Below are 10,830 nucleotides of genomic sequence, written 5' to 3' on the forward strand. Positions count from 1 at the left end.
TGAGGAAAAGAACAACTCAGTGATTAACCCCACCAAGGGTCCAGCATACTTTCTAGACAATAGAAACTGTTCAGAACTTTCCAGACTAATCCTAACTAGTTTCAGCCCCATTTAGGAATCCAATCCAATTGTAACCCATAGGTGACATGTTGGCAGCCATGGGTAATTTTCCTTGAGATGAGATTCCTAGACTTTGGAATGAGCATCAGACTAACTGAAAGCAATTATGGATAATTAATTAATTAATACATGCCTTCATTACTTCCCATTTGGACTATTGGGGCTTGCTGTTCATGGATGGGGCCCTCGACAGTCTACAACATATACAGCACTCATGCAGCGTCTCATCCCTTGTATATGATGCACAGTCACCAGTGCTTCAGTTATTCTTCTTGGTCTACATTCACTTCCTGCTCAGTGACTCTACATGGACACATCTATGATTGCGAGCTAGCCGCTTCAGGAATGTTGCAACTATCCAGACTTAAGGTGAAATTGTCAAGTAACTGAGGCAGGCTGTTATTGGCAGAGGACCGTAAAACACAGAACATCTTACCAGAAGAAATATTGTTGATGATTATGGACCATAAGATTTGACTTTCAGTAGGACTTGTGCTCCTAATTCATTTAGGCCTTTTTGAAAATCCCACCCATAATTAAACAAGCCAATGATTCCATGCAACATGAGGCAGGGAAAACTGTACCTCACTGATGAAAGGTATCTTGGTAATGAGTGAAGCACCAGAAGAGTCAGAGAAATCTTGTAAAGGCCTTGTGTGAACACAGATTGTTGATATGCTTTTGCTGCGTGTCACATGTATCAATTAAAACAGCCAAGAACCATTACAGCCTCAGCAACCCCACAAAGACGTTGGCCAAATGAAACATCAGCCCTCTTTGACTCTGAATGCAAAGACTTCATGGTTGCTGACATGTATTCAGGCTAGTTTGAGTTGCCTTCTAGAAGATGCTGTGAGCGATAACGTGCTTTGCCACTAGAAATCTGTCTGCTTAAGATTTGGAATTTCTGAGCCCAGTCCAGGCTGATTAGATAATTGCATTAGATAATGGTCAAAAGCATATTAGTACAATAGGTAGTTTTCCCAAGGATTTTGTTTTAGAGTGTTACATCAAGCCCAAAGTACTCCAGGCCAAATGGGCTAGCAGAATGAATTATTTGAACAGTCAAAAAGAGACTCAAGAAAACAAAGGAAGATGATCAGGAACCTTATTTAGCTGTAATTGCGCACAGAAATGCACCCTAATATGCCAGTCTGGAATCACCCACCCAATTACTAATGGATAACTGTCTGGAAAGTGGATTGCCAATTTCAGCTACTTCACTTAACCAAACAGAAGAAGCTGACAGCTCGTAAAGAGATGCAGTGAAGGTTTTACGACGGGATTGCAAAGTTGCTGCTCTGTTTAAGAGCTGGTGACTGGGTGAGAATCCCAGGAGGCAAATTGGAACTTGCCAAAGTTATGGTCAAAGATAATTACTCAGAGATCCTACATTGTGCAACTGTCTGAAGAATACGAGTTCCAAAGGAACTTTAAAAAGTCTTGAAGGTTACACTAGACGCTGTGGGACATAAAGCCAAAATATCATCGACAATGAAATACACTGATATGGATGCCACACTGCGCACATACATAAAGACAGTTGATGTGAAAAATAACATGACAAACCAGGTACTGTAAACCTGAAGCAGTTCCTCCAGCTATTTTTAACACCCACAGTGGTTGAGTAATTAGAATACCTTCCAGATATAGTAATTAATGGCATTACAGGGAAAATGGAGCATAGAGATACAGAGCATAAATTGGTGTTTTATGTTGTACAAGTGTGCTCTCTAGTGGTGACAATATTGCTTCCCTTGTTGTGTAATCCAAATGTCATATTATAAAAGAGGAACCCAATATGGTCGCCTTTGACCACAACAGTGGGTACAGTAGGCTTGGCCAAAGATGACCAAAATGTGGACCAAGGTTTTGAAGGTAAGGATTGAAAAAAGAAAAGGACAGATTTTGAAAATGTAGGGAAAGAAGCAATGGTATTTGGCTACTACTTAGATGTGGGGAAGAAAAGAAAGAGAGGAGTAAAAAAATTACTACTAGTTTTTTTTATTATTTATATATATACATTTTTATTATTTTTTCCAAATGCAACAGATCTACCAAACCACCAGATTCATCACAATATGCAAAGTAAATAAAGAGGATTAGGATAAAGGAAAGGGAGTGGAAACCACATATCTATCTTCAGGGTCTACACTAATCAGAGACCTCTAAAATGTCAGCCCAAATTGCTTTGAATATTTCAGACATTCCCTTTGTGCAAAACGCCAGTTGTTCGTTAGCTGCCAGGGCAGCCATATCACTGAGCCAGGCATCAATATTTGGTGTAGATCGACTTTTCCAGTTGTCCAGGATTAATTCTTTAGCAAAGCTGCATGTTGTAACTATGTGTCTCATTACCAGGTAATCTCCAAGTATTAGAATATATCCAAGAATGAAACTTATGGAGGAGAACTCCAACTTAGCATCCAATATCATACCGGTACGTTGACCTACGTCATACCAGAAATTCTTGATCCAGGGGCACTCCCAAAACATATGAGCTAATGTAGCCCCAAGGGAGTTGCATTTCCAACAGCAGTCAGCATTTATGAGGCCCGTTATCATTAGCCTATGCCAGAGGTCCCCGAACTGTGGGGCATGCCCCCCTAGGGGAGATGTGGAGGAATGTTCGGGGACTCTGCTCCCAGCCCTGGTCCCAGCCTCAGCCCCCAGCCACGGCTCCACTCCCGGCCTGGCCCCCGGCTGTGGCTCTGTTCCTGGCCCCATCTCCACCCCCAGCTGCAGCCACAGCCTTGACCCCCCCTTACCACCGTCTGTGTGTCCCCCTCCTCCTGCTGCGAGCCACGACCCCGATCCCGGACCCAGCTCCAGCGGAAGGGAGGGCAGGGGACACAGACAGGGGTGAGGGGGGGTGTGACCTTGAAAAGTTTGGGGACCCGTGGCCTATGTGGGGACCAGTATATTCAAAAAAGTATGTTTTGGTAGATAAACCAAAGTCTCAGGTCTAGAGTTGCTTTTTTAACATTAGATACAATTGTATTCCATTGGGTCAGAGATGGTTATGTATCTAAATCTCTATTCCAAGCAACTCTCACATTATCAGTCTTAGGAAGAATTTTTTGGGTCAGAAAATTGTAAAATGATCTCACTGGCTGAGTAAATCCGAGAAGGAGTCTTCAAAATAATAAAAGTTCTGGACTCTCTGGAGTTCCCAATACGTCCAGTAAGTAAATGCTTTAACTAAAGATATTTCCATGCTCCAGAGCAGGGGAAGACAAATTGTTGATAAAGATGGTTTAAATGTATCATTGTCAATTAGCTGCAATACAGTTGTAATTTCTCTATCCATCCCAGTCCTTCCACCTCAAGGTTTTGCCACCAATTTTAAGGATAGGATTGCTCCATAGGACTTCCTCTGCATGACGCCTACATTTCTGAATCCGAGAGACCAGGAGGATGGTGAAAGTTTAAAATGAAATCAAGAAGAAAGGTAGGGTGAGCAGATGTCCCGATTTTATAGGGACAGTCCCAATTTTGGGGTCTTTTTCTTATATAGACTCCTATTACTCCCCACACCCAGTCCTGATTTTTCACACTTGCTGTCTGGTCACCTTAAAGAAATGGATGCTGTGAGGTAAAGATAAAGGGGGAAAGATAAACACTTCACTTGTAGCCATTCTGAGATGATTACCATATTTTTGGTAGCATGTGTAATGAGCTATGTAGCTTCCAACCACCAAGGAAGGCATAGTATGTAAAAGACAACCAGGCACATACACAGACAAAAGGGCACAAGATATAAGCCAAGTGGCCGGGGTGGTAATTGGCCATGTTAGGCCATGTAATGTGGATGAGGAATCAGTGAAGAATGCTGAGAGAGCAGGAGATGTGCAAAAGCCCAAGGAGGAGAGCAAGTTGATGAAGAAGGAATGATCAACAGGACCAAAAGCAGGAGACAAATCAATGAAGATGAAAATAGGCATTTAGTTTTAGTAAGGTGAAAGTTATTGAAGATAATGGGAGTTAAATTGAATGGAGGCATCAGAAGTCAGGTTGCAATGGGTACACCAGAGTGTTAGTGCAAAGGATGTCAAGGCAGAGGGCATGAACGGCGTGCTAATGGAGTTTTGAGGAAAAGGGATGGAGGGAAATGTGCTGTTACTGGAGAGGAAAGAGGAACAAAGAGGAATGTTTGTAATAAGGGCAGAAAGGACACAGAGACTAAGAATAAGAGAAAGAAAGGGCCTGAAAGAAAGAATTATATTATCAAAGAGACAGGAGGGAGGGTTCAGAGAAGAAAATAAAGCAGGACACCTTTAAGTCAGTGACTAGGGTGAGGAGGAAACAAACATGGTTGGGCAAAAGAGAAGGGACCAGGATGATGAACAGGAGGAGAGCAGGAGAGGGTAAGCATTCATCTAAATACTGTAACCCTCATTTGGACATGGTGCAAGACTGCTGCTTCTGTTTCATGATATTCTAGCAAATGCTGCTAATCTCTAATGTTTACAGGCCGGATCAACGCAACAAGAAGAAATCAGCACTTTGGGAAAATTGAATGAAAGGCTGTAACCTATTGTTAGATTATTAGGTTTTGCAAGGAGGCACACTATTTGGCACTCAGTACTTCTGACCCAGGCAAAATTCCCATTGAAGTGAATGAGACATCTATCTATCTATCTATCTATCTATCTATCTATCAAGCACCTCGTATAAATGGAGGTTCTTATCTGATACAGCTGATTACAATACTATTTACACCTGCTCCCCTTTAAAGATATTTCCCCATCTTATGCTAATTAACACCCCCCTTCCTTTTTTCTTAACTATTCAGAATTTGGGATGAATGTGACTTCTTTTAGATCCTGATTTATCAAGCCAGCTGAACACACCTCAACTTTAAGCACATGCTTAATTGTTTTGCTGATTCAGGGCCTTACTTTTTAATTATTCATTACTTTCTGAATAGGCTACTGTAGAGTTTTGTCTAATGTCAATGCTAAAAAGCCGCCCCCACAATCTTTTATATTGAAAGATAGGAATTGTTGTCTCTCCTTATATTGCTCAGCCAAGCCTGATCAGACATTGGAGATTAGCAGCACGGAAATCAGATTTTTGCTAGAAGAAATGCAGAAATAGCAATTTCACAACCTTCCAAAAAGAGAGCTACAGTATTTACACAAAGGTTAAATAGATTTTTCTATTACTTTGATGGTGTTAATAGATTCCTGGACTACTGTAGTGTAATGTACACCCTGAAGGAATAGTTTCAGATAAAGAGAATTTACATCAAACTATATTAAAAATAGCTTTGTTTTAGTAATAATGTAGTACAGAACAGCAATTACCAAGCATGCTTAGTTACGAAAAGCAAAGAAGCTGCTCTGCTGATACTGATTTTAGTGCTCTGTTGAATTTATTCTTTTCATATTTTGTTTCTACTTTTTATAGGGCCTCTTAGTAGTTAATAGGTGAGCATGGTGTTAGATAAGGGGTTAATAATGAGTAACTTGATTTTTAAGTGCTTCTTAGATTCGGAAGCACAAATTATTACTTAAAAGGATTCAGTAAAATGTGCCTGTTGCTAAACCTATGAAGAAAGATAATTTGCTATATTTTTAAAGTCATTCAAACCTATTAAGCTCTGGGGGTAGGTATCCTGCCAAACTCTGGAATTTGGGAAATAGGCTGATTCAGATGAAGTGTAATTATGGGCTTTTAAGGGAGACACCAGATAGGCTTTAACAGGGCAATATATCCACACTGTGTTTAAGCACAACTCTGGTTTTACAATATGTTGTTGGTACTGTAATATCCTATGATAAGTGTCATACTTGTTATCCACAGCAACAAAAGATCATTTGACCTTACTGGCAGAACTGCACAATGCTCTTCAGTGTCTACTATATACTGGGTGAAGACTACCAAGTTCATTCTACTTTGTGGTGTTAGCCAGAAGCTTGACACAACTCTCTTGCTACATAGAAACTAGTTTAACATTGTTGGATTCTCCATGCGTGATATGTTGGTGCTATTGATATCTACTATTAAGAAACATGGTGACACGTTTATTTTAGAAAAAAAGATGAAAAAACTAGAAAACATAATACAAATGCAGTTAAAGAAGATGAAAGAAGTATATTAACATACTGTAACTCTTAGATGATGCCAGTGTTTCATGTTGAAGTCAATGAGCACTGAAGGTACTCAGCAGCTCCCAGGATTGGACCTTCTGCTCATATCAGGAGAGATAAAACAGAATTGAAATAAGTAGCACCAGAGGTTGCCTAGGGCTATCCCCCAAATACCTGGCTACTGCTTCACCAGGTACAGCATGATGAACTGTTGGAAACTGTCAATATTTTGATGTCATTCACTGGGCACTGCCAGGAAGGAAATCACAGTGTCAGTCAATCCACATTGTTAGACATTCAACATCATTTCCAGAAGCAATTTGTTAGGAATGGTGTGTAACAAGGTGATGGTGTCCCCCAGTTTAAAAGAGAGCCAAAATATCTGTATATTCTGTGTACAGAAAATGGAGATGAGATACTGTATAGCTGAACCCAAACTTTACTACTTTAAACTATTTATAGTGTAGACTAACATGAAGGATTAAATGAAAGTAGCTTCTAACTTCTGGATGCTCCAGAGGATCTCTGTCTAAATATAAAATCTTTGTTTAAGAAGGAGACACTGGTTTCTATAACACCCACTGTTATAGCCCTGCCAAACCAGAACAGCCAAACACCCCTACAGCCACACCATCTTCCATCACCTTCACTAGCTTCATAGACATCACTCAGTCCGATTCAGAACTGGCCTGACTGACTTCAATAGGAGTTACTCACAACCTGAGGGTGGCAAAAAGAGCCAAAGGGTTTCAAAGCTCAGCCTCGATTAATTGTACACATAGTCTCTATTCTCATAGCTGCCCCAGTCCCCTCTGCTCCCCCAGTTTTATCACTCACTCTATCTCCCCTGAACAGTGACTCTCATGTGTCTTTTTCACTTTGACTGCCTCCCTCCGGTTCCTTCCAAGTTTCAAATACCCCATTAAAGCCGTCTTTTTCTTCTAGGCCTCAGACTGGCTCCAAGCCCCACTCTTCGTTCTTTTTCTCATTACTACAGCCTGATGTTCTACCCTCAGAATAATTCAGCTGCAAATATACTTGTTTTTACCATGTTTAGCCTTCAACTTACTTTTCATTTACTCTACTCCCTTTGTACAACTTCCCCTTCATTCTGCCTATGTGAGAGTCACTGTTGCAGATGACTAACCCATAAGGGCCTTCCCAAATCTTCACACTTCCCTCCCATCCCACAAAACCTTCTCCATATTTAGAAAAGGGCTGGCAATTCTCTACCTTCCCCTCTCAGTATGCCACCCCATTAGAATCATAGAATACCAACATTGGAAGGGACCTCAGGAGGTCATGTAATCCATGGTTCTGCTCAAAGCAGGACCAATCCCCAGGCAGATTTTTTGCCCCAAATGGCCCCCTCAAGGATTGAATTTACAACCCTGGGTTTAGCAAGCCAATGCTCAAACCACTGAGCTAGCCTTACCCCCATTGGCATGTACTCTTTATGAGGGAGTGGACATGAATCTCTTCTATTCTTCAGCTGCTAGGGGGAGAGCCATCATAAGCTACATAGCTGGATCCTGTTGCAGCAAGAAAGCCAAGCTGTGATGTTACCTGCCTTCTTGCCACCCAGCTGCTGCTTCCAGAGTGATGTTAGTACAACTCCAAGCCTTGCCCTGGAGAGGAGTTGCCATTGTAGGAGGCAGGGCAGATAGCTACATCCTCTGGGAGGGGTGCAGGAGAGAAAACTTGAAATGGTTCAGTGTGCTCATATTCCATAGGCTTCTGCTGAGTACCTGGACTTTGTGATGAGTTTCTGAGCTGTAGCTCTGCCCTTTTTGAGGTTAGCTCACCGCTAGCTGTCGTGCCCAACTCTTCACCTCTCCTCTCTCTCTCTAGCATCTCTCTCACACTACACTGTTTGGTGGTACTTTGAGTGCAGGAGCCCCTGTACAAACAAGTCCTATTGTATTGTATTGCCTCCTTAAAAGGAATCACAACATCTCACCCTCACATATTGCTCAGCCAGGCAGCATTTCAGCAGAGCATTTTATTTTATTTTTTTTTTGCCTTCAAGAAGCAGCCTCAGTGTCTGAAAGTTCTGTGGTTTGGTTTGGAGTTCACTCATCCCTACAGAGAGCTTGTTCTGCCAATCGCTACATACATGTCAGCCTAAACAGCAACAGATGTACAGTACCTTAGATGTATAAAATTTTCATAAAATATAACAAATGCTGTTTTTTCCATTTGGGATGAGTCATTAACCATATGCTTGCGATGCTGTTCTCTTCATAGGAAGATCTCAGTTCTACACAGGGTGCTAGACTGAACTCAGCCCTTGGCGGAGACTCAGGAGAAAGGGGTCTGTCCCTTAAGTCCCCTCATTCCCTTGCGCATAGGCTGGTCGCAATCCCAGTCCCAATCCTCATGTTTGGAGAGCGCATGGACTCTCTGAGTCTAACATCAGTCGCAGCATTGCACTGCCCAAAGTGCGTTGGTGAGGTAAGGATGAGAGGAGGGGAGTCATGGCCCCCCCAAAACCTGCCAAAATGTGGGTGGGTGGGTGTACATGCTGCACCCTTTACAGGGTGTCTGGGTGGCCATGGAAGGCATTGTGCCTCTAGCTTCTGGGTGATCCCACTAGGGAACACAGCATCTCTACACAGCTGTCAGTGGGAGGGGACGGTGGCTTTACAACCTCAGTCTGTTTGGTCCTTTACCTTCCAATGCACAGTATCTAATTACAAATACCTTGATCTATTTTACATGTGTCTGGAGAGGGGCCTGATCCATTTCCCATTGCAGTCCACCATACACTTCAGCAGTGCGCCACTGATTTCTACGAGCATGCTCATCATAACGTCTCCAACTTCACAGTCCTGGGCCAGGACCCACACACAACATACATACTCACGTATGGTTTTGCTGGGCTGCGGGTGAGCTTGAAAAAACGTTTTCCTCTTTAGCACAACAGAATCGCCAGTCTGCAAATACTCGCTGAGGCGCTGCTCAGCCGCATCAAAAGAGGACTTGGGCTCCAAGAATCCATCATAAACATCACTGCCGTCTCTGCGCAACAATCTGAACAAAATTGCTAGGTACCCACACACAGAAGAATAGAAACTAGAACACTGAGTTTAGGGAGCAGGAAGAGACCGAGACCAGAATGGGATGGTAGTGTGCCATTTTGAATTAAATAACTGCGATTAATGAGATCTCATAGCCCTCTTTGCAGGTGAATCTTCTTTATTAAGTGAGTGGGTCTCAAAAGAGATCCCATTTAAGGGCCAAAAAGAGAAAGTGGTCAGAAAGGGGCAGGATAGTAACTGGTCATCTGGGGATTTACATAGTGTAAGGAAATCCCTGAGTGGGATGCTTGCATATCAGGCTGTATGCCATCCCCTCTTCACAGCTGCTGGTGTGGGGGGTATGATCAGAACACTAGTGCTCCCTGGCTGGCATAATAGCTCCTTGTGGGTCATTTTGCCCACTCCACCCCACTGTCCTCAGCTCCTGAGGCCACTGCAGGGTTAGGACCCAAATGTTTAATTCTATTGCTATTATGTTATTGGCTGGGCACTGTAACACAGGCTATATTTTATTATTACTTCTTATTTCTTTTATTTATTACAGACACTTAGTGGGGCCCGTCACCATAGATTCTAGGTTTAACTTTCTTGGCTTCTGCTGAGTCATTATCATGTTAACAGGAGCAAACTGTCATGCATCCCTGTTGCCTGAAGCTTTTAATCTGACCAGACAGCTCGGAACCTAGGATTTCACTGTTTAAACAGACTGAAAGGACTGAGCAAAGAGGTGCATCTTGCAGCTCCTTCTAAATACAGCTTAGTTCACATTCAAGCATATTTCTGAAGGTGTGAGCCTGAATGCCCTGTAAGCCTCAACTGTGGGACATAGGGGTCCAACTTTCCAGATGAGACTAGATTGTATGGCAGATTGGAGATAGTGAAGCTGTTCCTAAAGATTCTGGCCTTTTGCATATAGTGACCAGTACCTTGAATTCTACCTAGTTATCAAGGGGTATCTAGAGCACAGAGCAGAGCACAGGCATGGTATCATATCGGAGCAGCCCATCAGAGCATCATTCCAAGAATATTCTCCATGCTCTACAGAAATATTTATTAGACACCATAGCTGGAGAGTGTTTGGAATGAAACAGCAATACCTAGGGAAACCTTTGTCTCTCTCCAAGAAATGCTAGGACGATGGTACTACCAAGGTTCCACCAGGGCACCACCATCCCATCTGGCGCTAGTGGGGTTGAACAAGCAGGAAGCGTTTGCAAGCAGTTTCTGTGGCATCAAAGCCACCTTGAGTTATAGACCCGTGCATTCCCAAATGACTAGTTCAGTGGGATTTGACAGATGTTAATGAGGGCAGACTTAGGGTCTGTCCACACTTACAGCACCGCTTTAGCGCTTCGTGAAGAAGCTACCTAGGCTGACAGGAGATCTTCTTCCATTGGCGTAGGTACTCACCTACCCAAGAGGCAGTAGTAGAGTGACCAGATAGCAAGTGTGAAAAATCAGGACAGGAGGTGGGGGGTAATAGGAGCCTATATAAGAAAAAGCTCCAAATATCGGGACTGTCCCTATAATATCTGGTCACCCTAAGTGGTAGCTATGGAGGTGAGTGAAGCCCT

The 10,830-nt window shown here is 42.7% G+C and overlaps 1 long non-coding RNA gene across 1 annotated transcript; it reads left to right on the forward strand.

Moving 5' to 3' along the window:
* The first annotated feature begins 3,437 nt into the window (after window positions 1-3,437).
* On the forward strand, window positions 3,438-9,228 carry LOC123362894. Its single transcript, XR_006576632.1, has 3 exons — window positions 3,438-3,571; window positions 8,463-8,669; window positions 9,134-9,228. It is a non-coding gene; the product is annotated as an uncharacterized LOC123362894 (long non-coding RNA).
* The last annotated feature ends 1,602 nt before the right edge of the window (window positions 9,229-10,830 follow it).

Source organism: Mauremys mutica, chromosome 2, assembly GCF_020497125.1.
Source record: "Mauremys mutica isolate MM-2020 ecotype Southern chromosome 2, ASM2049712v1, whole genome shotgun sequence".
Taxonomy (NCBI): Eukaryota; Metazoa; Chordata; order Testudines; family Geoemydidae; genus Mauremys; species Mauremys mutica.